Here is a 6,698-nt window from a genome sequence, read left to right on the forward strand (position 1 = left end):
CTTCCCTAAATTATTAGAGCTTCTTGGTAACCAAATTGCTATGCAAGTGAAGCATTTGCATGAAGGCTAGGCTATCATCATGAAAGATTCTTCGGAGCTTCTGGTGGAGCGGAGACGTGTGGCGGCCAGTACGTGTCGTGTGTTAGCAGGCGTGGAAACCAATCGGTTTCCAGGGGAACATCATTTTTGCTTAGCTTCATCCCGTGGTAATAAAATATTGACAGTAAACATATATACTATTAGATAGATTATAAAACAACTGAACCAGTTTTCCGCATACGCCTAGGAATAAACTGCCAAGGGCATGTTGTGTTCAATCTCCTATAACTAAAAAGAACAAAAGTAAGACAATTTTTTGGTGCTGACTTTTTTTTATCGCTCTTCACTCCCGTCCGTGCGATACCCTCCTGCGACTCCGATGAAAGGCACCGGCATGTGGGACCGACTGCACGCGAGTCCGCCTCGTCGCTCTACTTCCTCCGCTTCGCACGCTCGCTCGCGAGATCCCGCTCGCTCCCCCTCCCCCCCGCGTGTGCTCCCCTTCGCGAGCTCCCGCTCGCTCCCGTGATTCAGGCCGTGCCGCCGCCATGCCCCCATCGCGCCCACCCTGCCCCGTGCCCGCCCGCAGCAGGCCGCGCCGCCGCCGCCGCACGCGCACCATCGTCGCCCACGCCCGCCCGCATCTAGGCGCGCCGCCGGCGGACGCGTACAGCTGGGGAACCCCGTCTAGCCTTCTTGGTGTCTCCTTGCGTTGCTCCTCGATGTCCTCGCTCTCCATCTCTCTCGCGCGCGAGGGCACGGGTGCATGCCCGCACCTGCACGGGGTCTCAGCGACTGCGATGGGGAGCGACGCGACCACGAAGGCGGCCTCGATCTAGCAGCGGCAGCACCCCCGGGCCCCGACGTCCATGACGGACGTGGAGGCCGATGTCGAGGGACGGGAATAGTGAGGACCTCCGGCGCCGACCAAGGTCTGTCTGTCGACCGGAGCACGGAGGTAGGCTCCACGGCTACACGCACCTGCACAGACACCTCGCCCCGCCCCTGCTCCGACCCCTCTGAGCACCCCTTGCAGATCTGCGAGGAGCCACGCCCGTCGCTCCTTCACATCGCTGTGCCTCGTCTCCGCCGGACGCCTCCACGCCAAGGTTGCAACCAGGAGCGTCATGCAGGCGGCGCCTGCACCGGCACCTCACCTCCGAAAACACCACCGCCTCCACGACCTGCCCTGCCGTCAACGCCGCCTAGATGCCCCGCCGCTGAATGCGCCACCGCCTCCACGCCGCCGAAAACACCACCACCTCCACGACCTGCCCTGCCGTCGCTGGCTCGCTGCTTCGTGCCGTTGCTGCTCCACGCCGCCAGGCGCCAATCGCGGGCCGGAAACGAGCGCCCAATAGGTATGCCACCCCTTCTCTTCGCTGCGAACTAACTTTGATCCCGTTCAAAGATTATCAGTCGTTCATGTGCACACCAAATGTCCTTTATTGGATGCGTGCCTACAGTTGTGTGTGCTTTGATCTGCTTTGCAGGTTATGTTTATTGGGATCTGATCCAATTACAAGTGTTCTCCGTTTTAGCGTCCAATCACGGCCTCCATCTGGTCATCGATCATGGCGGACTCTCGGATTGCTCACACTGTCAACATCTTCCTCGCCATGGCCTTCAATCGGAAGGAGCTCTTGGATGACGCTGCACCCGACCTCCGCAGCGCCCAGGTAGAGTCATAGAGATGGCCCTTTTTTCATTATCTAGAGATGACTGCTCAGTTTGCCGAAATCTGAACTTTGCTTCTTCAATGGTGCTTCTGAGCATATAGATACGTGAGGGCATTTCTTCTTTGGGTTCTAATATTATATAGATATGCAAGCTGTAGTCGGCTCTTCTTTGATCGTAACAATAAGAAGTTTGAAATATTATTGTTTCTTGTTTTCATCAAGTTTGAAATAATAATTTAATCTGAATTTTGAATATAAATCTGAAAGGTGAATATAATTCTTGCAGGAATAAAGTCAACACAATTTTGCGTAAGCTGCAGAGATGTGGAGAAGGTTGACTGGAGATTGCAAGAATATGACTGTGCAGAGGTAATGTTCTGCGATTAACTAATTATCACATGCTGTTTATAAAGATTAATGTTACAGAGTTGAGAGTTCCATTACTGTTTTCTTCCTGCTTGCCCACTGTCTGAATGTATACATGTTTGATGTATCTGCAGTATGTTCTCCATGAGCTTGCATCTTCTCCAGTAACATCTTCCTATTGTATAACATTTTTTTGAGCTTTCTGCAAGTGTTCTATTCATGTTATATTCAACTAAGATGCATGTAAGTATAAACATTAATTTTTTTCCTCGAACCAAAGTATAAACATTAATTATTTAGCATGATTTTATATTGGCTTCTTTATAAGAAAAAAACAATGATAAAACATAAATATTGGATAAAATTAAGAGTACTCCATTTGTTCTAAATTTTTAGTCATTTTGGTTTTTGTAATTACATAGTTTTTTGCTAGACACCTAGATATACATCATGGCTAGATACATAATAAAAACTATGAATTTAGAAAAGGCAAAATGACTTACATTTTGAAGAGACAAGAAACATACTTCGACTTATATAATTAGCTCGTGCGTGCTCCAATAGAGTGGAACATGGCCTATTGGCCAAACCGAAGAGCCAAGACCCGATGAGAGGCGGCTGTCAGCTAGCGCTCGCTCGCTTTTGTCATATATATATGTGCATTTAGTTACTGGATCAATCTTAGAATTATCATGGTTGCACAGCGACTTGTCTAAGAGAAGTTTTTGTTGGTGGGGCTATACATTTGCCCATTAACTAATGTTTGGACATAGATCATGCTTGCACATTTACAGTACAGTTGATGAATTAGTACATGTCTTGAGTTGTCCAAGATAAACAGAAGAATGTCAGCTACTTAAAAGCATATCAGATAAATAAAGAAGGCTCATCCATTAGTTACTAAACGATATGGTCAGGTAGGAAAAACTCAGAGCTTTTTTCCCCTATGCTTACCTGTTTCTGAATCCACTATGCAGTAGCAGATAAGTTTGATGAGGTTCAGGTGCTTAGGTTTTTTCAGATATGTCAGCTTTCTTCTAGCAGTAAGTCACCGAACTTATGTTTTACTGACGGTCAGGACACAAAGCTAGAAGTTGCTTACTTGTCACGCAAATTGTGAAGGTTAATGACCACTTTTTTATGATGTGAACAAGAATATAATAGATAACCGAGAATATCAAATTGACATGTTCTAATTTATTTCTGAATGAGCACGCAAAGTGAGCAGCTATGCACTGTCTCAGTTATACCATTCCAGTGATTATGAATTCACCTTTATGTACTTCTGAGTCATAGTTTATCCCTGTACGATATTAGAATACAATAGTTCGACTGCATGTGATTTAGTTGGCACTTGAATCTGAAGAAAAAAGTTCAGATCTGCATGTGATTTGAATCTTTATTATAGACTTATGTAATATTGATGTTTCAAACATCATGATTGCAGCTTTCTGTACTGTAGTGGCTGACGTGTTGAAGATGGGTGATTCAGTGTAGGTACAATGGTGTGGCAAATGCAGGTGAGCAGTACCCTGTCTGCAGTTAATACAACATGCAAACCGTTGCATCATTTCAATGATTTGGTTTGGAATAATATGAATACAATAATGAGTTGTATCATGTCTCCAACTAATATGCCATGCAAATCGTTGCATCAGAAAAAAGACGCTAACTATATTGATGTTTCCTGGCTGCCTTAGTAGCTTAACAGTAAGCATTTGTATATGCTTATCTCTTTTGTTTGTAACCATCTTAGTTCCACCGTACCTCTTGGTTTGCTGATCAAAGTGACTTTCTTTGATGCAGTAATGATGGGAACGGAGTGCATCATGGCAACACTCAGCAGTGCCGGTCATAGCTGGTGGTGGTGATGATGATCCCCTTCTTCCAGCGGGTAACGCACATAAATGTAGAGAATGGTTAAGATGATTCTTTAATAACATCACATAGATGTATCACCCTTGCAACATGATGTCGGCCCACACGAAGGTGGTCGGACATGTATTTATGCCTGCTAACTTCGTTCCCTTTCAAGGAATATCATGCGTACATGTGCACACCCATGTCCTTTACTGCATCTGCGCTTGCAGTTCTCTGTGATGCTATATGCACTTTTGCGCTCTGTAGGCAAGAAGACGCTCAAGAGTTTTAAGGTTTTGCCATGGATAGACTACATGATGAACTGCTGAAGCTTAATGGCAATGGTTCTGTCCTCTGCTATGAGGATAGCAAATACAAGTCTGAATCAAAAAAGGTGCACCTAAAACAGGTTGATATTATTGGACTGGGTTATGGTGCCGAGGTGGATCAGAAACAAGTATGCTAATGATCTTTCGTCAGGTGTGATATTCAGAAGAGAGCTTATGAAATTTCCTGTCCTTACCCCTGGTCAGTAGATCTTTCATCAAACTTTGACTGTTCTTCATAGAATTATTGTTAGTATACTTATTACAGTCATCCTTTGTCCTTTCAGCTGTGCTTGTGGAGGAGGCATCAAAATCGCTTGTACTTATAGTGATGTGTTCGCTGCCACAATACTAGATGTAGAGAAATGCGAAGAGTTGAAGATGGGTTCTTACTTGGGAGTTGCTGTTGTGTTACAAACCCACTGATGGGAACGCCAAAAGAAAGCTGGCTATTGTTGGGAAGGGTTTAACTTTTGACAGGTTTGTACTTTGTAGTACTTGCAACATTTTTAGTGGCTTTATGAAAAACTAGAAGTAGACATGAAGGTGGAATAGTTTGTTATTTTTCTTATGCTTGATTTACCTATGAATCCAGTGGTGGCTACAACATTAAGACCGGACCAGGCTGCAGCATCGAACTGACGAAATTAGACATGGGAGGCTCTGCAGCTGTATTCGGTGCAGCTAAAGCTTTGGGACAAATCAAGCCTCTTGGAGTAGAGGTATTTCATTTTTCACAACCTCATAGTTTTATGAGATGTAGAGGTTTTACCCATATTAGTTTATCTATTAATTTTCTATGATTTTTTCCTTCTCACAGGTTCACTTTCTAATGTAGCTCGTCATGGACGCTTGGGAACAGGTACACCAGGCGATGATTTATGGCATAGCGCAGTTGCGCGGGGCTTGCGCTGTTGGTCACGACACGACATTTGATGACAGTCGACAGGTTGAACGCAGCTGATCCTGCTGGTGGCTAACCTCTCTAATAGAGGATGCAAGGTGACGGACGTCTCTAGCAGACTGCTTTTTTATATGTTGTTGTTTTGGTGATCTTTCATGTTAGAACAAAGGAACTGACGTATAGATTATTTAAAATGAAATGGTGCACTGTCCATATATATCTTATATAAACCATTTATGCTTAGCTAGACAGGCTCTCACAGACTCTGATCCATGGATTTTAAATTTAGAGTCTTTCTGTTGCTACAACCATCATGTAAACTAACGCCCATTAATGCAGGCATTGCAATCTGTACGCCTGAACTCTGTAAGGTTACTATCAGCAAGATGCTGTTGAAATAAAATCGTTTGTTCTAAAAAAACCATTTATGCCGAATCTGTGATTTTGCAGCTTGGAGTCTTAATTGAACTGTAAGAAGATGAAGGCTAGGATTTCTTGGGGTTATTGGATCAAGAAGACCTTGTACTATCAACTTGCCATCCTAAACATGCTTGCAAGGCTGCAATCCTCTCATTTGATCTGTGCTTCTCTCTACAGCCGATCTTGGTGCATTTCTTGTCGGGAAATAGTTATGTTTGGTCCTGGTGTGTATGTAGATGTAGTCTGTGAGTTAATTTTTTTTATCCAATTTCCATTTTGATGTGCTGTAATCAGAAGAGGTTTTGGTTACTATATTTTGTATGTCACAATTGTGATAGTTTACTATATTCTTATATGATAATTCAGGATGCAGGCCATTAGAATTGCAGCAGAAAATAGTTGATTGGTTACTACTATATATTTTTATTGATAGAGTGATTTTCATGACTTATCACTGTAATCCAAAAAATGAAAGTCGTATGGTCAACTTAGCAACAGATTATTTATTTCTGATTAGGTTTCTTCTATAAAGGTGTCAATGCTCTGTCCTTACCTGTAGGCAAGTGACCTGTTTCTTTGTTGGGATTAGCCATGAATTCAGTTCCTGCCATTTGATTGACCCGTGATACTGATTTTTGGCATGTGTCCATTGTTCCTAAATATGTTGTGTTATTACGCACATTGTTTGCAGTCGGACCACATATATGCCAAATAGCATGTTTATCACCTAAATGTAGGTTCATGTGATGTCATTATATAGCATCGATTTAGTCACTGCAGCCATCTCCCTTGAATATTTTTTTGCCTCCAAATGGGGAGACTCAACTTGGTGGTGATTATAATATTTTGGTGGTTTAAATATCACCGTGGCGTTAGCACGAGTTCATTTAGAATTGATTGAAGTACAAGCGTGCTTTTTCTTTTTCTTTTGGCAATCACAATGTGCTAAACACAGTTTGTGCCTTGTTTTATATTAAGCTAGGACTTATCATCCTCTTTCATGAATCATAAGTTTTATTGCTATTATTTGGTGGTAATAGACTTGAGAATAAGTAGCTCAGCACTGGGCCTGATCTCAATCAGAAACTACGAGGTTTAGATTGG

At 43.3% G+C, this 6,698-nt stretch overlaps 1 long non-coding RNA gene across 10 annotated transcripts; it reads left to right on the plus strand.

Moving 5' to 3' along the window:
* The first annotated feature begins 471 nt into the window (after positions 1–471).
* LOC136542342 (uncharacterized) lies at positions 472–6,148 on the plus strand. Of its 10 annotated transcripts, none has more exons than XR_010780654.1 (11): positions 474–1,400; positions 1,533–1,718; positions 2,005–2,087; positions 3,532–3,604; positions 3,891–3,978; positions 4,212–4,472; positions 4,558–4,750; positions 4,866–4,992; positions 5,091–5,272; positions 5,514–5,545; positions 5,625–6,147. It is a non-coding gene; the product is annotated as an uncharacterized lncRNA (long non-coding RNA). The 10 variants fall into 10 exon arrangements; XR_010780660.1 differs by lacking the exon at positions 5,514–5,545 and having other exon boundaries at positions 4,212–4,353; positions 4,425–4,472; positions 5,625–6,146; XR_010780661.1 differs by lacking the exon at positions 5,514–5,545 and having other exon boundaries at positions 4,212–4,338; positions 4,425–4,472; positions 5,625–6,146.
* The last annotated feature ends 550 nt before the right edge of the window (positions 6,149–6,698 follow it).

Source organism: Miscanthus floridulus, chromosome 1 (assembly GCF_019320115.1).
Source record: "Miscanthus floridulus cultivar M001 chromosome 1, ASM1932011v1, whole genome shotgun sequence".
Taxonomy (NCBI): Eukaryota; Viridiplantae; Streptophyta; class Magnoliopsida; order Poales; family Poaceae; genus Miscanthus; species Miscanthus floridulus.